Source organism: Lepidochelys olivacea (assembly GCF_965140295.1).
Source record: "Lepidochelys olivacea isolate rLepOli2 genome assembly, chromosome: 9".
Taxonomy (NCBI): Eukaryota; Metazoa; Chordata; order Testudines; family Cheloniidae; genus Lepidochelys; species Lepidochelys olivacea.
In genome coordinates, this window is record NC_140419.1 from 85,349,331 (window position 1) to 85,374,718 (window position 25,388).

General features: G+C 40.3%; 1 long non-coding RNA gene across 1 annotated transcript in view; it reads right to left on the reverse strand.

Moving 5' to 3' along the window:
- The window catches only part of LOC311526640, a 49,274-nt gene extending 23,913 nt beyond the window's left edge, over positions 1-25,361 (reverse strand). The window contains exons 1-3 of the long non-coding RNA XR_014713076.1: positions 25,258-25,361; positions 7,054-7,139; positions 3,184-3,229 (exon numbers count right to left, since the gene is read on the reverse strand). This is a non-coding gene — a long non-coding RNA (uncharacterized lncRNA). The remainder of the gene's footprint in view (positions 1-3,183; positions 3,230-7,053; positions 7,140-25,257) is intronic.
- Between the last annotated feature and the right edge of the window lie 27 nt (positions 25,362-25,388).

Genomic DNA, 25,388 nt, shown 5'->3' on the forward strand with positions numbered 1-25,388 from the left:
CATGACCCTTGGGCATGTACAGCGACAGCAGATCAAGGAGCTGTGCGCTAGCTACGCACCAACGTTCTCATCCACCCCGGGACTGACTGAATGGCCACACCACTCCATTGACACAGGTAATACTCACCCAATTAGAACCCAAACTTATTGGGTGTCTCCTCAAGCTAAAACTGCTATAGAACGGGAGATCCAGGATATGCTACAGATGGGTGTAATCTGCCCCTCCTGCAGTGCATGGGCATCTCCAGTGATTCTAGTTCCTAAACCAGATAGGGAGATACGTTTTTGCATGGACTACCATAAGCTAAACAATGTAACTCGCCCAGACAACTATCCAATGCCACGCACAGATGAACTATTGGAGAAACTGGGACGGGCCCAGTTCATCTCTACCTTGGACTTAATCAAGGGGTACTGGCAGGTACCACTAGATGAATCTGCCAAGGAAAGGTCAGCCTTCATCACACATGTTGGGCTGTATGAATTTAATGTGCTCCCTTTCGGGCTGAAGAAAGCACCCACCACCTTCCAAAAACTTGTAGATGGTCTCCTAGCGGGATTGGGAGAATATGCAGTCGCCTACCTTGACAATGTGGCCATATTTTTGGATTCCTGGGCAGCACACCTGGAACATCTACAAAAAGTCTTTGAGCGCACAAGGGAGGCAGGACTAACTGTGAAGGCTAAGAAGCGTCAAATAGGCCTAAACAGAGTGATTTACCTTGGACACCAGGTGGGTCAAGGAACTATCAACTCCCTGCAGGCCAAAGTGGATGCTATCCAAAAGTGGCCTGTCCCAAAGTCAAAGAAACAGGTCAATCCTTCTTAAGTTTGGCTGGATATTACAGGCAATTTGTACCGCAATACAGCCAAATCGCCGCCCCACTGACAGACCTAACCAAAAAGAAACAGCCAAATGCAGTTCAGTGGACTGAAGAGTGTCAGAAGGCCTTTAACCAGCTTAAAGCGACACTCATGTCTGACCCTGTGCTAAGGGCCCCAGACTTTGACAAACTGTTCCTAGTAACCACAGATGCATCCAAGTGTGGTGTGGGAGCAGTCCTTAATGAATCAAGGAGTTCCATCCTGTCGTGTTTCTCAGCAAGAAGCTGTCTGAGAGGGAAAGTCACTGGTCAATCAGTGAAAATGAATGTAACGCCACTGTCTACGCTCTGGAAAAGCTACACCCATACGTTTGGGGACAGCGTTTCCACCTGCAAACCGACCATGCTGCACTACAGTGGCTTCATACCACCAAGGGAAATAACAAAAAACTTATTCGGTGGAGTTTAGTTCTCCAAGATTTTGATTTTGACATACAACACATTTCAGGAGCTTCTAACAAAGTGGCTAATGCACTCTCCCATGAAAGTTTCCCAGAATCAACTGGTTAAAATCGTCCTTGAGATGTGGAAAATATTGTTAGTCTTTATACAGTTGGTAGTATATTTAGAGGTGCATGTGTTTTATTAATTCTGTTTTCTCCTAGAGCACCAGGAAGAAATCACAGCCAGTGTTTCACCCTATCTGTGATTTGGGGGGCATGTCATAAATATAAAGGGAAGGGTAACCACCTTTCTGTATACAGTGCTATAAAATCCCTCCTGGCCAGAGGCAAAACCCTTTCACCTATAAAGGGTTAAGAAGCTAAGGTAACCTAGCTGGCACCTGACCCAAAATGACCAATGAGGGGATAAGATACTTTCAAATCTGGAGGGGGGGGGAAGGAAACAAAGGGTTCTGTCTGTCTGTGTGATGCGTTTGCCAGGAACAGATCAGGAATGCAGCCTTCCAACTCCTGTTAAGTAATCTAGCTAGAAAATGCGTTAGATTTTCTTTTGTTTAATGGCTGGTAAAATAAGCTGTGCTGGAGGGAATGTATATTCCTGTTTTTGTGTCTTTTTGTAACTTAAGGTTTTGCCTAGAGGGATTCTCAATGTTTTTAATCTGATTACCCTGTAAGGTATTTACCATCCTGATTTTACAGAGGTGATTCTTTTACCTTTTCTTTAATTAAAATTCTTCTTTTAAGAACCGGATTGATTTTTCATTGTTCTTAAGATCCAAGGGCTTGGGTCTGTGTTCACCTGTACCAATTGGTGAGGATTATTATCAAGCCTTCCCCAGGAAAGGGGGTGTAGGGCTTGGGGGGATATTTTGGGGGAGGACATCTCCAAGTGGTCTCTTTCCCTGTTCTTTGTTTAAAACGCTTGGTGGTGGCAGCATACTGTTCAAGGACAAGGCAAAGTTTGTACCTTGGGGAAGTTTTTAACCTAAGCTAGTAAGAATAAGCTTAAGGGGTCTTTCATGCAGGTCCCCACATCTGTACCCTAGAGTTCAGAATGGGGAAGGAACCTTGACAAGTACTATATTCCAACATGCAGAAATTATTCAATTAATTCAGAACACACTAGCATCAATTTGAAAGGGCCAAACCTTGATTACCTTACTGAATGGTCCAATTGACTTCAATGAAGTTACTCTACATTTACAGTGTGAGAACAGAATCTGGCTTGGGGGTGGAGGGTGGGAATAGAAACACATTCTCGCAAATATTGTATACAGATTTTTATACAACGTTGCTTGCTGTTTTTACCTTTGAAAATACAGTCACTCCAGATGGTAAAGGTTCTCTTTAAAGCAGCCTCCAGTGGGAAAAGAAATAAATATTTACAGGCCCCTGGCTCTACTCTGAAGTCCTTCCAGCCTGCTCCCATTCCCAAAATAGCAGCACTTGTGCTACTCAGCATCAGTTCAGTCAATTAATACAAACTCTAAATGATCATTTTAAAATGGATTGCACTTTTAGGTGCAGGAAGCAGGATATTATCAATTAAATATAGGAAAAAAAAGGTATTTTTGTATTTGCAATATGACAAATAATCAGGCACATTTACCTAATATTTGTTTAACAAGAGGTTTTCCTTTCACTGTTTATCCCACCAACACATCATATTCCTTCATATTCTAAGGAATTGTGTCTATTATTATCATTAATAAATCATAGTTCTTGTTTCTTTCTTGAATGAGGACATGGAAGGGCTCCTTTAGTGGGCTCTGCATAAGCACAGGGGCCTATAAGCATAGATACAGTTGCAGGATAAGGTCTTAGAGGGTGCACCCTCCAGCTGGGTATGGCACTGAGACCTGAATTAGTAGATCCTTTTTTCTCTGTCCACTCACCCTAAAGCATTCCCTTCTTGATTGACAGGTTTCCTCCACCACATTCCTAGCAAAGCAAAAAAGGGAGTGAATTAAGTAAAGACTGGATTTCATTTTCCTTTATCCCTTGCTGTTTTTAAAGAATATATAGCTGAGTACATGTTCAGTAGGAGCCCATACCATTTTTCTTAGAAGCAATTAAATCACCACATTTAACAGCCTGCTAAATGTATCATAACACAGAAAAATAAAATATATATTTTAGCTTTGTCCATGCAAACTTTGTTAGCCTGCAGTAATTTCCTTTATTATCTTCACTTACTTCTCAATCTAAGGCATAATTACTTTAACAATATTGTGAATAAATGATGTAATTTTAGAATATTATCTAGCTTTTGTTTTAATGCTAATTTCTTTCAGATCTTATTTCACAAAATTAGTGAAACTAAATATTCTACACATAAAATATACTCGGCCAGTGTAAAACACCTTGCATTTATATAGTATCTTAATATAAAGGTCTCAAAGTGCTTTTAAAAGTTTTAAAATGGAAAAAACTCTATCAGATTGGTATATATTATTGTCCTTATTTCACAAAAAGGTATATTGAGGCTCAAAGAGGGTAAGTGACAATGGCAGAACCAGGACTTGAACCCAGTCACCCTTTCTAACCAGTACACCACATTGTCTTTCCAAAAAGCATCTCCAAGAGTCATTTGAATGCTCCAAAAATGACAGTATTTTTGATTGCGGCAGACACAACATTCACAGAGGGTGTTATTATTTCAACATGCACCCCTGTTCCATTTTTTATTTGCCTAGTAAAACCTTCAGATTTATGGCACACAATAATGTAAAATGACTGCACTAATCGCATTTAAATCTGCACTGGGACATACAAACAACCAAATCTCACCTGCAAGTAATTTGTAGCACATATGTTATAGCTCCCTTTGGCCTTTCTCCTAAGGAGTCCCACACTAGCTTATAAACAAGCAGCCAATTTATAGCGAAAGTGGATGCAACTTTATTGGATCATAGACATTCTGAGACCTGTGTAATTAATAGTGGATTTCCTCTGAGCACAGTGCTTTACAGACCAATATAGACTGAGAGGGCAAAATGTCCTATGGATGCCATAATCAGGCATTTACCCTGCTAACGATTGGAAAATTAATGTTTTCATTGTTCTACTGAGCAGGTACAAATGAAGAAAAACATCACAACCCTAGCTATCAGTCGTTATATATTGATTGATATATGCAGTCCTTAACTGGCTTAGAATTCGTATTCATGTAAGCAAATGTAATGTAGATAAGAGAGTAAACAATATACCAAAGATGTGAACAATATTAATTTTAAACAAATCTGTAATGACCTCTTCTTTTTGGAATCTGCCTTAAACCTCCTATGTAGCAAACTGCAAAGCAGCATGTAGAAATTTGATGAAAATAATAGGCAACTGGTGGCCCATATTATTAGACAGACAGTAGTGGTGGTGGATGTGATGGGTTTACTTTTATTGTATAGAGAAGATAAATAAGAATATGGGGATGGAGTTAAGGCTGATGTTGAAAACTTAATTGCAAGGTTTTAAGTATTTACTTTTCTCTTTTAACTGTAATATTCTGTTGACATTGTTATTTTAAGGAATTTATAATCTCAGCCTTATCTCTATCTTTTGAAATGTTTCTCATCCGAAAGGTTGATAGATAAATTAGATGGATAGATAGCTCTAAGAAACAATTCACCAGCAATTGAAATGCAGTCCACAGCACACAACTATACAACACCTTAGAGCAGAAATTACCCACACCGCTACCAATAGAAACTACAGGGGAAGAAGATGAGCCTACTTGGTTGTCTGAAAATATCTGTCCAAAAAGATGAGCCTTACATCATTCTAGGAAGGTGCTAAGACTTGGAGTCAGCTTGATCTTCAGCAGAAGTTAGTTCTATAGCTGTGGGATCTTTGCTGAGAAAACGTGTCCCTGGCTTCCACCAGATGAAAATGATGCAGAACCTTTGACACAAAGGTGTCAAAAATCTAGCCCACTAGACAGATCAAATTATTCTGGCAAAGATTCCTGTACCCCTTGTTTCTGATATTTACGTATCAGCATAAGGAGACAGAACCAAATATTTGTGGGACAAAGATCTGCAGAATAAACCAGGATTACTATTGTTCTTGTAATGTTTGTTTTGGAGATGAATTTGATTTTCATGAAAACCAGGGACTAATAAGGCTAGCTAGAACAGCTACAGAATAAGCAAGTGATGTACAAAGTCCCCTGAAAATACCAATGTCTCTTATTTTTGGCTATAACATTCTTGCAATTCCAATCCTTCCTAGAAAGGTTGCTCTTTCTAATAGACCGCATGTTTTTTCTCAATGTAGACCAAAATAATCAGGAGTCATAAATCTTTTTGCTTTCACTCTTTCCTCATTCTCCCTTCACTTCTGGAACACAGCTTTTCAGTGTTCCAAATATTTTAAATTCAAACTTTTGCATATATCAGCAACACCTTAATGTTAAATATAATTACCAAGGTAATTTTAACATAAGGACCAGGAGTGACCTGTTTGTTTTGAAACTGGGTGCCGTGTTTAACTGTTTGTTTCTGCACTAGGTTTGGGCACTCAGTGAGTTTGTCATAATGACTCAGAACAAAGCTGCAAAGCCTCACTTCTACAATGAGATTAGTCACTTTGTTTTTCAACACTGATTGGCTCTGACTCAACTCCAAGTCATTAGGCACAGAGTACCTGAGTACTACTCTAAGTGGCACAGACAACTTTAGTGCAAATTTCTGAAGGGATAGTCTCACGATGGAATTCAAATGATAAGGCTGCAGAATGGATGACCAAGAGGGTTCTACCCTTCTCTAAAATCCCAAAGTAAGCTCTGCAATTTAGAATGACAGGAAATTATGACACTGTGAATATTAATTAACGTCTCTGTGCTCTAGCCTGGTTATCTCTGTGATAGACAGCATGTATTAGACAATTGTAAATCTGTACTCTATTATCCAGCATGGTTCAACTGCATTTTGGCAGAGAGACATATTTTCAAAGGATGTGGGACATTAATCACTTTAGAATTCATTGGTGGTCATATCCTCTCTGAATACTACATCTACTACATCTATGTGAATACCTTTCCGGGAAAATATCCACAGAGAGGCCTATCAAAATAACCTAAAGTTTATAACTGGGGGATTCCAGGGACACAAGGGACAGGGGAAGATGACACAATCCACCTGATACTAGTGAGGAATTACACCCATCAGGAGATCAGACGTTGTGTCTCAGAAACATTGCTGGGTAAAGGGGCGGTATGAAAGGAACAAGCTGAAAAGAAAGTATGTGTTCTCTAGAAATGTAAGAATGTGCTTTTGCACTATAATTAATGCAATGATCTAGTAGGTATCTATAACTCTATTTTGTAGAGTTTCAGACTAGATATATTATGAATACTATATTGGGGAGGGGAAAGGGTTAAATCTGAAGTTCTCTATCAGTTCTTAATAAAGATTATTTTACTACAACCCATGTTGTTTGGGAATTTCTTAAAGACTATCTTAAAGAGGTAAAAAAACCTTTGAGCTCTATGAGGAGAAAGAGAGGGGAGGTTGTTTAGAACATGCTGTACTTATGACTCTCAGTCAAGAGTGCAGTGACAGGTCCTCTCCCATAAAGTACATTATGGTCAGGGCTAAAGGCCTCTGCATCCATGGGAAACACTTAATGACCACGGACAAGAACTGAATTTAAGGGGTTATAAGATGACAACAAATTCCACTAACATCCCACTGAGGTGCTCCCACTTGCACCAGGACTGAATTTGGTCCTCCCTTACCACAAAATGCAACTTATCTTTTCATACTGACCTTCCCTTCTTTTCCTTGAAGCCATTTGATCTCTTCTGCTGTTTTACTGTGCTATAGCAATATGGGCTTTAGTATGATTACTATTCCTGGCATATAAAAGAACAAACAAACAAAAAGTCAGACTTTGTATCTATAGTAAAATACTAACATTAAGTTAATCTGCTTTCCAGGGAAATATGACAAACTATAACCATACCAAACATCTTAAGTGCTTGCTCATGTATAAAGAACCCACATCAAGCCCTGGTTCTCCTGCACATCTACCAGTCACTTGTTTACACACTGATTTATTGCAACAAATACCGGCTTAACTACCTACTACCAATGTAACAATGGAAGCGTAATATCCCTGTTTTGCTTCCTGTATACATCATTTGTCTGTGGAATTTCACATGTATTCTGTGTACCTGTTTATAGCATTAACTTGTATATTCTCCAGGTCTTCCTGTAACTATACCTTTTAATCACAAATAAATGAATGTACAATAAGTAAATAATCAAACAGAAAATAAGAGTGGTTCAGGAACAGATTATATCCGTTTTACATTATTCTATGTACCATCTGCTTTCCTAAACCATTTAACTCTGTAAAACTATTTGGGACACAGTTTGTATGTAAGACACTGCACAAAATACAGTCACATCACATTCTACCATGCCCTAGGATTGAGGGATTAGCATTCAGTGACAGGTTCACTTTGCAAGATTCAATAGAGGCTGAAAACTGGAACATGAGTAATATTTTAAAATCTGACTTTGGAATGGTAGATAGGATTTTAAAATCTTTTACAATGTTCCCTTTTTAAACTACCTGGAGATGGGGTATATATTTTGTGATAGAGATGACAATACACATGTAGGTTCCATTGCCTCTTTAACAAGGTCTTCAGGAGTTTCTGGGTGGGGTTTCTGGGTGGGGTTTTTGGGTTTTGAGTTCCTTTGGAGGAAATCTGACAGGAGCTACTGTCTGCCCAAATCCAATCAGGGTCTTTGTGGGGAAAAGGAAACAGCCTATGTCTACACTACACAGCTTTTAGAGACACTAAAAGGCGCACAGTGTAGTCGCTGTTTGTCGGCAGGAGAGAGCTCTCCTGATGACAAACAACTTCCACCCCCAACAAGCGGCGGTAATATTGTCATCGGGAGAGCACTCCGGCCGACAAAGTGCTGTTCACATGGGTGCTTGTCATTGACAAAACTTTTGTCTTTCAGGGGAGTGTTTTTTTAACACCCCTGAATGACAAAAGTGGGATCAGGGAGAGCTTCTGACTCTCTGTGCCACCTGTTTATTATTAGCTATTCTTTGTATTGTGTTAGCATCTGGGGTCCTACTCATAGATCAGGATCCCATTATGCTACATGCTGTACAAACTAACAAAAAGACAGACCCTGCCCTGAAGAATTTGCAGTCTTAGAATTGCTTCTAAACAGGTTGCAGAGATGCCCCATAATCCTTTGCACAGTAGCAAGGAAATCCCTGTTGAATCATGGAAGTGATTGATTTTGCACTGATATAATTGACTGCATACACATTTTCTTTCTTGATTTCTTGCTTCCATTCTTTCTTAAAAGAAGAGGCCAGAATGTTGGAATAAAGTAAAATTCACTCTTGCCCCCAGAACCTTATCCTGAAGCACAGCATCATTTCCATAAAGCTTTGAATCAGTCTCTGCTGATATATTAAAGGGATAAGAGTATAAAAGAAATCCTAATAATACCACCACTAGCTGGCATTTACTGCAGATATTACCTTTTCCCCAAGATTTCAAAATGTTTTACAAATGTGGATAAGAACTGGAGAAAATTAGGCAGAAAAAGACTTGCCCAAGGTCACAACAGTTTGTCAGTGACAGAGGCAGAACAGAACTAAGGTCTCCCTGTTCTAACTACTAGATCATGATAAGGGAACACCATCTTGAATGACTGTCAGAATATATATCTGATTGCTTTAGTCATTATGATTATGATCCATTATTACACATTCTGCTCTTCATTGTTCGTAAAGCTGGTGGAAAGTAAAGCTTGACAAGGATAAATGATTAACAAGAATAAACAAATGTTGTCCCTGACAACAGAATTTCAAGCTAAAGTTGCAGTAAATATTGAATGATGCACAATAACCCTGTTGTTTCATCTCATTATAACATATTTTTTCTTTACCATCTAGCTTGTTTTCTAACAGTCTGTATTTTTGGGGAAAACAATGTATGAAGCTGCGAAAACTCTTTCTGAAAAATGTAAGGGTAAGGAACAAGAGATCATTTATCATTCTGCTTCAAACTGCATTGTTAGAACTACATAATGCAACCTTTACTAGCACTGGTGAGCAGCTACTTATACAAGAAATCCCACAATTTAGGCTCAGAGTAGTGGCTGCAAAATCTGTCCCTTACAGTATAAGTATGCATACTATAAATTTTTGGTAAACATATCACTAAAAATCTAATTACCCAAAGGATTAAAACATGGAAGGGTGACTTTACTAATACATTGTGCAATCCATTTTAGATTTTCCCTCATTTTAAATACAGGAGAAGACGACACAGCACTTATAATTGCTGTTGCTCTCAAATTAGGAATTCTAAATGCTTAACTCTGACTAGACTACCTGAATCATTAACCTCTCTTGAACATTAAGAACAATAGACCTTTGCAATGTTAGCAGAGCTAATGCTAACAAATGAATGCTTTAAACTTAATTATTTACAGGTAATCGGTGTTAATCTGTAAAATCTACCGAGTGAACCTGTTAGAACCCACTGTGAGGTTTAATTAACTGATCAGATTTTTTTGTTGTTCTATTATTACATTATTAGATTCATAGCACACAGGAAATTCTCAGAAGGCACATTTTTTGTAAGTGAATATAACTTGTTTTGGGAAAAAAGATCATGAACTCAGCCCTATTTAATTATATTTTAATTCAGGTACAGTAATTCTCAGATTATATAATATACAATTGGTTATTATGGACTCGACTGTGATATGACCTCAGGCTGAGGCTCTAAGGGCTTCCCTCACTCCCCCATGTAGTGTCACAAGGTTTGCACAGACTAAAAGCATGGGCATGGGGCTAAAAAGCAGGCTTCACTGGGCCATTACTTTTCTCCACAAGCAAGTGGGCAAGGTGGAGGCAGAGAGGGGTAGATAGTAAGTAAAGACATAGCTCTTCTCCCTTATGCACCAGCCATTAGAGCTGACTGGACTTAAAGGAGGGAGTGTGTTGTGTCTGGCAATGGGCTGACACACTGTTCCCCACTTGCACAACACAGGACCTAAGGGAATTGTGACTCAAAGGACTGCTTCTGAGTCATAATTTCTTTTTTAGCTCCTCCTGGAGTGGCACAGCTAATTCCTACCCCATATTCTGGACTATTAGCAATGCCTTCATCTAGTCCTGATTTCTCAAACTTGCAAATGAGACCAAAACATTTGGTGGATTTGCTGTTATGAATTAAGCCTGGCATGTGCACCAATTGGATGATACAGGCAAAACTCTAAAATGACAAATTCCACTGGTTTTCAGAAGTGGAAGTGACAATAGGAGGAACTGTTAATATCAACAATGATTTCATATTAAATATTGTTTCTCCAAGTTAGTTCATATTTAACACAACAAGCAGTTTTAACATTTACATCAGGTAAGGACACACCTCTTTTTTAGTTATCTCAGTCAAACTTAATTGTACAAGACCAATGGATTTTTATGTCAGAGAAGTAACCATCCATTCTGAATGACTTTTAACAGTTAAAACACAATAGTCATGTATTTTAAAAAATATTTACTTTATTGACCTGGTATAAGGTTTAGAATATATACAGCAAATGAAAAAAACACTTAATCATCAATCAAATAACAGAAAAGATCCTTAATATTCAACCTGACAATGTATTTTAATTTTAGCTACTTTGGGTCATTATATTTTTAACCATCAAAGATATTGGAGGGAAGTGGGGGGAATAACATGCTAACAATAAGAAAACACACTTTAATTCACAATGAAATAAAAAACTAACAATAATTTAAGATATTGTCAATATATTAAAATCCCATGTTGGAGGAAGTTAATTACTGGAACAATTTATTTTAAAAGTTTATTCTTGTAAACATGTTTATGGCAAATGAAGAGATTCAGAACATCCTTTTTCTCACTGCACCACAATGTTTCTTTGTTCCACTATTCCAGATTCCCCTAAACAGTGAAAACATTGCTAAGCTTTATAAATCATTCATGCTAAGCATAACAAATAATTGTCTTTGTAATCAAGAACTATAAATAAATCTCAGCTATTATTCAGAGGCAGACCATGATAGATAAACAGTTCAATTCTTATGTGATAAAGCAACATCTCAGAACTATTTAAAACAAAACTGACCGTGCCATGGATACAACACAAGTTAAAAATCTAGCAAATCGTGTCAACATTTTAAGAAGCTTAGTGTACTCCGTTACGGGGTGATGCTGAGTGCCTCCTACTTACTGAGTGACCTCAAATGCTACTGAAATCAGTGGGACTTGGAAGGCCTCAGCACCTTGTAGGATGGAGTCTTAGGGTATGTATACACTGCAATTAGACACCCTTCGCTGGCCCATGCCAGCTGACTTGGACTCGCAGGGCTGAGGTTAAGGGGCTGTTTAATTGTGGTGTATACATGACCATCCTACCTCACAGGGTCCTAGAGTCCAGGCCCCAGCCTAAGCATCTACACTGCAATTAAACAGCCCATTAGGCCGAGCCCCATGAGACCAAGTCAGCTGGTATGGGCCAGCTGCAGGTTTTTAATTGCAGTGTAGATATAGCCTCACAGGCCTGCTCCTGCTCCCTATGAAGACCATGTTGTAATTGTCTCAAATGGGAAAAAAAAGCTTGGGCCCCGGTTGAATAGACTTAATTCTTGTCTGCATTGAGGATTTTTGCACCAGTGTAGTTATGTTAGTGTAAACACTCAGTATAGATGTGCTGCACTGGCATGAAGCTGATTTTGTACTGGTACAACGTATCCTGGTTTGAAACTCTAGAACTGGATGTAATTTCTGAGGCATCTTTAGTCAAAACACACAACCAGTATCTTCTCCAAGCAGTATTAAAATCAAAGCTGACTAATCAGAGATTCAGTTTTCAATTGTCTTGATTTATATTTCTCAAAAAAAATTTTTTATAATCCTTGCAAATCTAGTAGGATGCTGAAAATCTAAAAAAACCCATGGAAATATACACTAAATCTAGACATATTTTAGGTGTTTCCAGCAAAAATGATCATGACTATTGTTTCTGTTAGGCCCCTTTCCTGTGGGACACTTCACAGTTTCTCACATGCTTATTGTCACTAAAAACCTGGCTTTCACAGACAAATTCAAAGGAATGCAAGTTTATATTAGACTGGCACCCATAAGTGCCTTGTATTGTAGTATTTTCATAATAAACTTTATTTTCAGGGGGTTATAAAGCAGCCATAAAAATTTGCTTTGAACTAAAACCTGGCATACTAAACTAAAATACTCTAGGATTAATTGCCTCTTGTCTATAGCAAAAATTCACTTTCCTGAATTGTGTCTGTAAGCCCCAGTGGGAGCTGCTGCAGGAGTTATGCCTCAGTCATGTACAATACCTTTGGTAATGTAAAGGAATCACACTTGCTGCAACAGCCTTTGAAGGGGTGCAGCATGCACTACCATATATGTGGAGTCAGGTCTGTTGACCAGTGAGGACTGACCTCTCTATTCTCCCTTGAGGAGGCTATCACTGCTGTACCTGTTAGCCTGGAGGACTCTGTGATCCATGAGTAAAAGAACTGTGGCTGTTCCTTGTGCCTCCTCTGCTTCCTCTTGGCATCCTTGCAGGGTAGAGTACAATTTAGCCAGCATTTTGTCCATAGTGCGCACTAGTGCTTTTAAAAGTAGATAAGCTATTAAGCAAGGGGATCATGTATTAAAGGACAAATCAAGATCTGTGTACCTGCATAAGGGAATAAGAGATAAGACACCCCTTTACTCTCATCCATGGGCAACCCACATTGTGGGTCACAGCATGGGGGGAGAGAGTTGCCGGCACACAGTCACTGCCTGGAAATGTGGACAAGGAGGGGCTGGGGTGAGGTGTGGAGGGAATGGAGCTTTGACTCTGCATTCCCAATGCCCTGGCTAGCACAGCTGGTGCAAATTACTTACTACCTGGAGGAAGATGGAAACTTTACTCAGGATCAGTGGTGACTCTAGGATCTTTGTTCTGTTTGTTTAATAATAATACCCAAATTAAAACATTTTCTCTTTCTGATGGAATGTCCAACATCCTTACAAGTAGGTCATGTGAGACTCTGCATGACAGCTGGAGGTAGTTCTGAGCTGTCAATCAGAGGTCCCCTGCAGCAGGAAGACCAGATCATCAACTTTTCCAACAGAATGCTCAGAATGCTCTGCCTCTGCTGCAAGGCAGCATAGCAGGTAGTAGTACCCTTTCCTGAGGAGAATTTTCCCTGACAGGAGTTTTTTCTCAAAAGTATTTTTTTCTGAGTCTCTCTTCTTCTGTGGTAAAGGCTGCTCTCAAGCTCAACTGACCATGTCTTACTTCATCTTGGTCCTTTATGAGAAACACAAGTCTAAACAAGTAAGATTCTAGTCCATGCTCTTAATAAGGACAAGAAAAGTCAAAATTAAGTCAAAAATTTTAAAAATCAGATAATTAAAAAATGCCAGTACCACCCACCTTGCTCTTCTAGTTGTTCATAATCCATTAACAAGATCGTCACTTGGTTGTGGAGAATGAGTCATGAGACACAGAGAGAGGCTGTTTCCATTGAAATTGTTTTGAGAAAATGATTTTGAGGCCATCTCTATATTCAAAACTCAAGATAATTCTTCTGAATGAAATAGGTATAGTTCTTTCCCCTCCAGTATCAGGAAGGAAGTTTTAATTCCTATCAATAAGATAATGAAGGAGGTTATAAAGACTAAATGAGAGCAGCACAACAAGAACTGCGAATTGAAGTCAGATTCATAGACTCCAAGACCAAAAGGACCATTGTAATCATCTAGTCTGACCTCCTCTGTAACACAGGCCATAGAACATCCCCAAAATAATTCCTAGAGCATATTTTTTAGAAAAAATATCTAATCTTGGTTTAAAAATTGTCAGTGACAGAGAATCCACCATGATCTTTGGTAAATTGTTGCAAAGGTTATTACTCTCACCATTAATAATGTCTGTCCTATTTCCAGTCTGAATTTGTCTAGCTTCAACTTCCAGCCATTGGATCATGTTAAATGTTGAATCACTGCTGGACCAAAGAGCCCATTATTAGATATTTGTACCTCATGTCAATACTTACAGACTGTAATTGAGACATCCCTTCACCTTCTCTTTGTTAAATTAAACAGATTGAGCTCCTTGAGTCTATCACGATAATGAATGTTTTTCTAATCCTTTAATCATTCTTGTGGCTCTTCTCTAAACCTCTCCAGTTGATCAACATCCTTCATGAATTGTGGGCACCAGAACTGGACACAGTATTTCAGCAGTGGTCACACCAGTGCCAAATACAGAGGTAAAATAACATCTCTACTCCTACTTGAGTTCCCCCTATTAAAGCACCAGGTATATATATTACCGGTCTGAATATTACTTTATTCTGCTTGCACATTATAAATGTGATCAAATCATGATCACTTGTACCTAAGGTACCATTAATTTAGCATTCATTTTTAGTTCTGTGAGTCCTCTCTACTGGCTAGGATACCATCTAATAAAGAATTCCCCTGTGTTGGCTGCAACATTTTTTGAGTTAGGAAATTGTCATCTCTAATGTTTAGAAATTCCAGTAATGTTTTAGTATTGGCAGCATGTCACTCAAATTGAAGTTCCCCATAATCACACAGCCTTTTCCCCTCCATACTGTAGATAGGTACGTAACAATGTAGTCACGTGATTTGGTGGTCCAGAGCAGGCCCAATTAGTACCCCATCTTGTGCTTTATTTGTTAGGACATAGATCCATAAGGCATTCAAAATAACTCAGAAGAAAATTATCAGTGACAGGTAATGCCATTTTTGACATACAGTACCACTTCTCCTCCCCTTTTGCTCACTCAGTCCTTCCTCAACAGGTTGTAAGCATTGATTTTAATATTCCAAATCATCCCACTAGGTTTCAGTAATACCAACTAGATTGAATTTATGCTCATAAATGAGCAATTCCAATTCCTCTTGTTATCTAGACTCCTAGCATTGGTGTATAGGAAATTCAAGAATTTCTTCTCTTCGTGTCCTTTGGTTCCTTGATTGTATTCTCAACAGCTTGATTCTGTGCTGAGTACTCATATCTTCCCTCCTTTTACCATCCCCTTTTACGGTTAGTTTAATCCTCTTGTGACTACTGTAGCCAGCCTGTCCCCAAGGATATTGGTCCTTCTTGTACTAAGGTGGAGGCCATCCAAACTACAGAGTCTCCTCTCCACATAGAAGGTGGACCAATGTTCCACAAACCAAAACTTTTTCCTTCTGTCAGTTCATGAAGTTTTACTGTTTCTAAGACAAGCCCATATACACTCAGTTCCTTAAGATTGATGCTGCTGTGCCATCTCATGTTAAAAACATGCTGATCCCCAGAGAATGGAACATTTTCCCTTCAAGGAGAAGATAGGCTCTTAAATTGAAGCTGCCCTCTGAAGAAAGCGTAAGAAGTTAGACATACTTTGCAAACCTGTTCTGCCAAGGCTATCATATCCTGGCATGAACCTTCCACTATCAGGCAGGGAGGACATGACTTACTTGTAGGACTGATGGATCTTTCCCACAGAAAAAGTGAAACTGACAGGTAAAGCCCTTTTTTTTTAATTTAGTAAATTTCTCAGGATAAATCTATTGAGCTGAAATAACAACTGGAATGGTCAAACCACCTGGAAAAATACAGAATGGGCAGAACTGTAGTCTTTAGATAGTTTGATTCACACATCCAAGAGGTATTTTGTTAATTATACACTTAGGATTTGGCCCCATAATAGATAACACCCGTTCAGAAGAGCCCGAGTACCAGAAAGGAAATCAACAGGAAGGTGCATTTGTTAACCTGTGTGGAGAAGCCCATATTATGCCTGTATCAAGCCGGTCCTGTTAGCTTTTTCTGTTCATGAACATGAGCATTTGCCAAATTGACCCAAAATTAGGAATTTACTGTGCACCATTTTTTGTTCAAAGTTATTTATAAAACTATTCCTCCTCTTCCACCCTGCTTTTTCTCCAGAGACAATATTAAATTTTAAAATAAAAGTTTGGTTGTTTAAATCCTGCCTAGTATACCATTCTGTCTTAAGATCCAGCAAAAATCTATACTTGACACAGATTAAATCAAAATAAACCTTTATGTTTCTCACAATAAAACTTTGCACAAGGCTTCCAAATAAATTCAGGATCCCCATCACTAATAACCCAAAATCTAATAGTAAATGTCCACAAATAAAAAACCAAATACACAGAATAATCTTAGTATTCATTCCTTATCCAGTGTGAAAATGGTTTGTAAATCTGACCATATGCCTTTGAAAAACAACACACTGTTTGTGGTTCTTTACACTGCATGGTGGCACTAACCCCAATTATACAAACAGTACAGAAAATAAGCATTTGAGTATTTTCAGTAGACAATTACGTGATAGGATTACATAGATGGTGAAGGGTTTATGACAGAACAAGTAAACAGTTAGGATCTGATTTTTAAAGGTACTGAGCACCCAGAACTCCCTTTGAGTTGAATTTGGCAATTCTAAAGCTCAGACTTTTAATCTCTTTGTTTCATACAATCTTAAATTCAAACCCCTCTATTTTCAAATGGTGTGAAGGTGAGGGTTTCTATTAGTCCAATACTCACAAATAAAAATAAATGAAATAGTTGAATGAAGAGTATTTTAGTTTTTAGCTCATAACAGGAAAAGTACGTATTCAAAGGACTTTGATAGATGGCAAGTTCTGCTAATTTACTACAAGGAAGTCCTCAGATAGCTTTGTCACAATAGTACCTTAGCCTCTCAGAAGCATTAATAGATTTCACCTAACAATCATTCTTTTGAGATAGTGAAGTATTATTATTTCCATTTTAGGGCTGGGGAACTGAGGCACAGGGTAGATTAGGTAATTTGCCCAAGGATGCACAGCAAGGCTATGAGGAACTAAACCACAATCTCCTGAATTTCAGTCCAGCACCCACCACAAGGCTATCCTTCCCTCCCTACTTGTTTTCCAACTTTTAAATATTGCCACAATTTCCCCATTTTCTGACTTCACCAGGACATAATGGGCAGTTCTTTCTAAAAGTAGAATAGCCTGTCTGTGATATGTTTATACATGGTCTTGATTTCCTTTTGGTTCCTTGTGCTGATACAGTTTTCTGTTGGGTTCTCATTAAACCCATATTGAGAATAGAACTGTACAGATGTTATCTAGGCCAGGCTACTTTGGAGCTGGAGTGGGACTGAGAGGTGAAGAGTTCTGGCCATGACTAAATCCTTGTATGAACTGTTACATTGTTTTTTGTGTTGTTTATTAAAATGTTTAATAAAATATTAGAAATGTATTTCTACAGCTCCGCCTGGAGCTGAGGCGGAGCCGGAACACAGCTCCAAAGCCCTGATCCGGCTCCGCCTCAGCTCCAGGCAAAAACCTGCAGCTCCACTGTTCCGGAGCTGCTCCACACTCCAGCTCTGGGCTCCGCTCCAAAGACCTGTAAAATATAATTTTCATGAAACAAAATTAACTACCTGCACCTATAGTATTGTCCATCCAAGTTCTTGTATGTGCAAAGTCTCAGATATGCATATATTGTGACAGACTGACAATATCCTGTATTATCCTGAACAAACTGGATGGAACTAAAATAAATTTTACTGAATTAAATTAAACCGTATCAAATTAGGATTAATACGTTTGAGACATGTATTAAAAATGAAATTATGTCTGTGTTGTTGTGGCACTGTATATACCTTCTCTAGCAGGGAGGGAAGATGTTAATATACTTCCTCCATTATCAACATTTTGAAGCCACCCACCTGATAGCCATACACACCTCCTCCCCCAATCCCAAGATTTCAGTTCTAGGCCTCTACGTTCTTACATCTTTACTGAGAAACGAACAGTAGAGGCAGGGAACTTTGCAGCCTGGAAATATTCCAATCAGAAGCAAGGATACATGTCTCCCCTCAAGAGAGGAAACAGATGGGGAGCTTGAAGCCTAAAAGTGGGTGTCCTTGCTGGACAACTGAGGGAATCTACAGGTGCAGTTGTCCTCAGTTGTGACACATGTAAACTGCATTTGCCTGTTCAAGCTGAATAATTTCCACATGAATAGCCAAAGTTTCCCATGTAAAAACTTGCCCATAAGGAAAATGAAAAACTTGAACTGCAGGTGGAATTTAAAGGCCAGATTTTGGCACTATGAGATAATATAGTACCTCAGCAATATTCTTACCCAAGTTCAGACAGCTGGGTGATTTGGAGTGCATTTGTTTTCTTGTATGAACATTTCATGAGACTTGATTTGGACCACAGAGTGGTAGCACTTAAAAAGACTTGCTTCTTTTTTTGCTTTTCAGTAGCTGTCACTCCCAGGCATACAGCTGAGCATAGGGAGGATAAGTGTTGGAGATGGCAAAGAAGGAAACCCAAATGATCACCAACTCTCATAGTATTGCATACATTTGCATTTACTCTGTTACTCATTACTAGCTTTAACAACATCTTAGCTTCTCAGATTCTTTGTTTTCAGGTCATGTCTTAATAGAGCTGATATTACTGCTCTTTGTGGAATTTCATCATGGACATCAGGATCCCTTTATTTGCCTCTTGCTGATTCTGCAGCAGATGATGTAAATGGCTCTGCATTTTGGATCAATGTGAAATTTCTGCCAACCAGTGATTTCTTAATTACACTATTTTGTAGAACTGATGACTAGCTATGGAAAATGACACTAAAAATCATGGTTCCAAATTTCTGGACATTTTATAATAAGCACTTATGCAGGTGCATAATGGAGTGTGAAAAGTGTGCAAAAATTGTCATTACTGCAACACAAAGACAACCATAACTGCAGCACCTGCACTCAAAGGACTGCAGGAACTGCTCCCATACTGCACTGAAAAGAGGATAAGAGGACCCTAACTTCCCTTTGCATTGACTGGAGAACAGCCTGGCTGCACTGCATGAAACAAAGTTACATCATTGTTTTAGGATACTGCAGCCTCAGCAGTCCCACTGCACACCAGGCATAATTCTTCCCTAAGCTCTTCATGGGATAGCATAGCTTTTCACCATCTCCAACTTAGGTCAGTTTGATCTTACAGAAATAAAAATTAAGAGTTGGACAGTGAGTCCTGACTAGTAGACCTTTATGGTTGAAGGAGGACGAAGCTGCATTCCAGACTAATAGCCAGTGGAAATAGGATGGACAGATGAAAAAAACATTGACATATAAACCATACAATAATTTGTGAAAATTCCCAAGGTAATATTGCACTGGTAGCTTGTAATGTACTGAAATTAAATCCCACCCCAGTATGTCTAGAAATCAGGGCTTAAATTCAGCCAGAGCTGTCCAGAGCGGAGCTCCGGTAATTATTTTCAACCCTTGACTCCAGCCTGATGCTGTTGGTTCTCAACCAGGGATCCATAGCCCTCTGGGGGGCTGTGAGCTGGTTTCAGGGCATCCATGGGGCCCCATGGATGAAGCCTAGAGCCCTGAGCTCCGGCGTGCCTCACAGCGAAGAAGCCCCAAGCCCTGCTGTGCCCTGCAGGGCTGAAGCCCTGAGTCCAGGCGCACCTGGCGGGGCTGAAGTCCCAAGCCCCAATTTGGGGTGGGGTGTGGGGGGCTCCAGGAAATACCCTATGAGAATTTAAGCCCTGCTAGAAATTGATTTGAGTAATGCAAGGGCAGCACATACTGGTAAGCAACTTTGTTCAGTCAACAGGCAGAAAAACTCACCACCACAAACTTTATAGCTTTATGTACCCAAGGCTCCAAACAATATCTATCTGAAGACAAACAAAACAAAATTTGTTGTTCTTTCTGCTAATATGAGTGAGGGTACGCGAATGTAACTTAGTTATCAAACGAACTTCAATGTTCCCCAATATCCATAGATAAATAAGAAGGACCAAGAGTCTAGGGAGGGCCAAGTACTCCTGCTGAGCCACAGAAACATTGTCAGAAAAACTCGTTTCTATTACATCCACTGGGTGTGCAGCCAATTGCTCCCCTGAGCATACTTGGTTTAAAAAAAGATTTAGAATGATTGAATTTTGCATAGATTATGGATATGTGATTTTTCTGAACCCAGAAATTGTGAATGATATATAGTAGTACTAAGGAATTATAAACAGAAAAAAAAATTAAGTAGAAAACACTGATGATGCAGTGCTCTTTGCTATGCACTGACACGGCCTAGTCATAGTTGCTATCAAACAAGCCCAGAGGTCTCTGACCAAAATATAAACAAACAAAAAAACATAAATCCTTTATTTTAAAGTGTTTCCTTACTTTCCCCCACATATATCTTTCAGCAACCAGCTATGAGGAGCCTGCAAAAAGAGAGAGCTTCTCATCCCACAGCTTCAAACTCCTTAATATATATATTATTAAAAATAACTGTAAAATATTTTTTCATATTCAAACAGCATTTACAGAGTGTCAAAAGAAATCCAAAGATGTTAAGGTTTAGAACTGCACAATTCAGACATCCAAACAATCTTAACTTCATCCTATGACACCATGAGAAAAAAAATGAAAAAATTGAATGAGACTTTACAAATCAGTTTAAATGTAATCTGAGATTACAAATATGATTATGCACTAATCATAATTGTATGGTTAATGCATGACATCACTACAGGGCAGAGTTAAAGTTGTTTGTGTGTTTTAGCTGTGAATTTCTATATCTGATTATGTTTGAATATTTTAAGATTAGCATAAAAACATAAGAATGGCCATACTGGATCAGACCAATGGTTCATCTAGCCCAGTACCTGTCTTTCAGCAGTGGCCGATACCAGATGCTTAAGAGGGAATGAACAGAACAGGGCAATTATCAAGCGAGCCATCCCCTGTCATCCAGTTCCAGCTTCTGGCAGTCAGAGATTTAAGAACACTCAAAGCATGGGGTTTCATCTGTGACCATCTTCCATGAGAGCCAATAGCCCTAGTCAGGAACCAGGAGCCAACTGTGCTTGGCACTGTACATAGAACAAAAAGATTGCATCTGCCCCAGAGGGCTTACAATCTAAGTGTGAGACAAGAGACAACAGTTGGAGACAGCCAGATACATGGGAGAGTACAAAGAAACAATGAGATAATATTAGTCAGCAATTGGTCTCAGCACACCAGCAGCCTACCCACTGTCAAGTTTTTATAGGTATCATGGAAAAGGAAAGATTTAGGGAGGGTTTTTAAGGAGGTTAATGAGGTAGTTTTGCTGATGTTTACGGGGAGCTCCTCCCAAGCATGAGAAAAAGCATGAAGGTGCTTGCTAGAAAATTTAACAAGTGGGCGACGGAGGCTGGCATCATGGACCAATCACAGGCAGGAGTTGACATCTTGATAATGAATGAGAGATGACTGGTAGGGTTGGGATAGGCAGTGAAGTGCCTGGAAACTGAAGACAAGTCGCTTATGTTTGATGTAATAGAGAAGGGGGAGACAGTGGAAGGATGCAAAAAGAGGGGTAACGTGGGCAAAGTGGCAGGTTAGGAAAATAATGTTTGCAGCAGATCATAAACAGGTATAAACAAGCAGATATAAGCAGATATTCTGAAGGATTGTTTTCACCCTTATATTACTGAGATGTACTCAACCTTAACTTTAAATATACTTTAATTTAGTATCTTTCTGGAAATTAATATTAAAGATGAGAATGACAACTGTCTGTACTCCAGAACTCTATGGAATGCTTGAAACTAACAGGAAACACTTTTGCCTTCACTCCACTGTTAGGCAAATACCACATTACTGAATCACAATAGTAAGGAGAAATTGAAATTGTCTCTGTTCTTGGCTGTTACACTTTATGGGCATGATTGTGCAATTCTTGGATGGTGTAAAGCTGGCTCAGCCTGCTCCTACACTGACTGACTGCCCCCTCCACCCCAGGAAGGGATGTATTGAAAGAGCAAGGGGACATGATGAAGGCAGGTAAGGGGTGGGAAAGAGATCCACTGTTCTCAGCTGTTGTAGGGTGCAGCTTTTGAATCAGGAAGCTGTGACCAGCTCCCTGACAATCTCTGGTTCTCTATTTTAACTCAGAGAGACATATTATCTAGCCAAGGGGGAAGAAGAGGGAATTGAAATTTATGTGACACAAATGTCAATCCATGACTTAATTGTAAAATAAATGCCAAGATAAGGGACCCCAATGCTGCCTTTTACAACTTGTCTTCTTGCATTTGCCCAGTGCTTGATTCTCACTTATTCTACTGTCAGGTGTTGTCAGTACTTTGTGGAGTTGAGTCAAAGCTTCATTAGGTTATGTTATTGACATGCCATGTCATATAGCTTCAAGACATCACATTGCATCAAAATATCATAATATAATAATATATGCAACTAAATAGGGTCAAAATGTCATTGTGTTATGACAGTAGCACCCAACCTTATAACACAGGAGGGCCACATAAACCTGAGCACAACCTTGTGAGGGCCAAACAGATTCTGTTTCGTATATACAGTATTTAGGTAGGTGGTTATGTACAGTACTGTCTATTTAAAAAGACAGAAAGAAATCAGTGCATAAAATGTGTATCAAAATTATAAAAAACAGTAAAGAACACATAATTAAACTAAAATTATGTAAACATGACAATAAAATGCTAATGAGTCGGCCATTAGTATATTGTGTTGAAGCAGGCCCTAGGCCTTATGAAATATTCTGGTGGGCCATCTATAGCCTGCAGGCCATAGGGTAGACACCTGTGTGCTATGGCAAATTGGTACCGTGCTGCCTCAAAATAGTGACAACTGCATCAAAATGATAGGGGGTACTGTATCAAAATGGAGATGCGGTATATCATAAGGGTGTTGCACTGTAATGAAATGGCATTGTGCCATGTTAGAACACAATACATCTGTATGCTTCAGCGCAGCGTCCAAAGTGCCACATTGTGTCAAAACAGTGACAAGTGCCTAAAAATGACTGCATTTGATTAATGCAGTGCTATATAGCATCAAAATTGTGGCACACTATCAAAAGTGTATCAGACTATGTATGATACACTACATCAAAACAGGTGACCCATATCAATACCTCTTAGCACAGCATCAATAGACAGCTACATCATGTTAAAACAGGACTGCCGAGTATCACAGCACTTCACCATGCCAATGTGCCTTTGAAACTCCCTTACCAGAGGTTTGATTATGTCATTTTTAAGGGCAGCAAGTTCCTGAGCTGTGGAAAGATTTTGCTGAGATTCATTGTGGCACTTCTACCCTTGGCTTATGCTCTGGCCTACTTGGAAGTACTGGTGGCCTCTGAGTAGTATACATTTGGTGTTGTGGGGACCCATTTCACCTTGCATTTGAAAAAGCTGGCTCAGTTTTCTGTAGGTGGGGTTATTGGGTGTCTATATATGGGGGCTAGTGTGGTATAGACTCCTTGAGGACTGAATTTGCTGTGTAATACGTGGGGTGTGTCTGGGACAATGGTCACTGTTTATATAGACAATGTTCCTGTGGGGTTGGGTAAAATGTGTGTTTATGAGGATGGATCTGAAGGAATAGACAGTGTGTGTATGTGGACTATGTGCCTGGGGGATAATGTGCATTGTGTGTGTAGAGGAGGTGGATCTTGGAGAATGCTCATTGTACGTGTATTGGGAGGGTGGTGGTGTCTAGGGGATTGTGTGCATTGTGCATATATGGGTGGTGGTGGTGTCTATAAAGTGGGTGAACCTGTACGGGTGCGTGTGTATGGGGGTGGTTGGGCCTGTGGGATGGTCTGTACTATGTATGTGTATATGGGTAGGGCTGAGTCTGCGGGACGTGCTGTGTGTGTGGGGGGCGAGCCTGTGGTGGAGGCCCCTGTGTACATGAGGGGGTGAGCCTGTGGATGGGGTGTGCTGTGTGCATGGGAGGGGGGGCCTGAGCTTGTGGGTGAGGTGCACTGTGTGCATGGGGGGTAAGCCTGTGGGGTGTGTGTGTGGGGGGGTGCTGCATTCATGGGGGGGGGCTGAGCCCGTGGGTGAGGTGCACTGTGTGCATGGCAAGCCAAACTAGTGGTTGGGGTGCACTGTGTGCGTGGGTGGTGAGCCTGTGGGGTGTGTGTGGGGGGGTGCTGTGTTCACGGGGGGAGGGCTGAGTCTGTGGGTGAGGTGCACCGTGTGCATGGGAGGCCAAACTTGTGAATCGGGTGCGCTGTGTATGTGTGGGGTGAGTGCTGCGTGCATGGGGGGGTGGGGCTGAGCCTGTGGGTGGTGTGCTCTGTGCATGGAAAGGGCAAGCCTGGTGGTGGGGTGCACTGTATGCATGGGGGGGGTGTGTGCTGTGTGTATGTTGGGGAGTGAGCCATGTGTATGGAAAGCCCAGCCTGTGGGTGGGGTGGGGTGTGCTGTGCGTATGGGCAGGGGAAGCTGTGTGTATGGGAGGTGAACCTGTGAGTGGCCTGCGCTGCATGTCTGGGGGTACGCGTTGTGTTTATGGGAGGTGAGCCTGTGGGTGGGGGGCAAGCATGGGAGTTGAGCCTGTGCCCTATGTACGTGTGAACTGCGTGTATGTATGGTATGACTATACTATGTAAGTCTGCATGTGGGGGTGGGCACCGCAGGTGGGGGAGAAGAAGGGCCCTCCTTGTTCTTCCCTTCTCTGATACGCTCTCCGCCCTTTGATGCTACATTGTTCTCTTCAGCCCGTGTGTAAGGGGCTTCCTTCCAGCCCCCTCCCCTGTCTGAAGCAGCAGGGACGGTTGCCTTTGCACTCGGCCCCAACGGTCGCCCGCGCGCTGACGGGTTGTTTACCTCCTCGCCACCGCCTCCCTCCCCACTTTCTGTGGTTGGCTCCCTCAGCAGCCAATCACTGCTGCTTCCAAACTATAAACCTAGCGGAGGGGGTGGGAAGTTCTCCTTTCAAAAAAAATAGTTGGAGTACGCTACGTCACTCGGAGGTACTGATTGGACGGGGCAGGAGGCAGTTCAAGCGCTGACTGGCATATCCGGCTGCTAATTACTCTAAATCCTCACCTCTCGTTGTACTCACTCTTCCACATACACGCCAAATCCCGCCTCCGTCTCCCGTATCTCTGTGTGTGAAGCGCTGATTGGACAATACACAAGTTGTCCATCCATCTGCCAGTCACCTTAAGCTCCGCCTA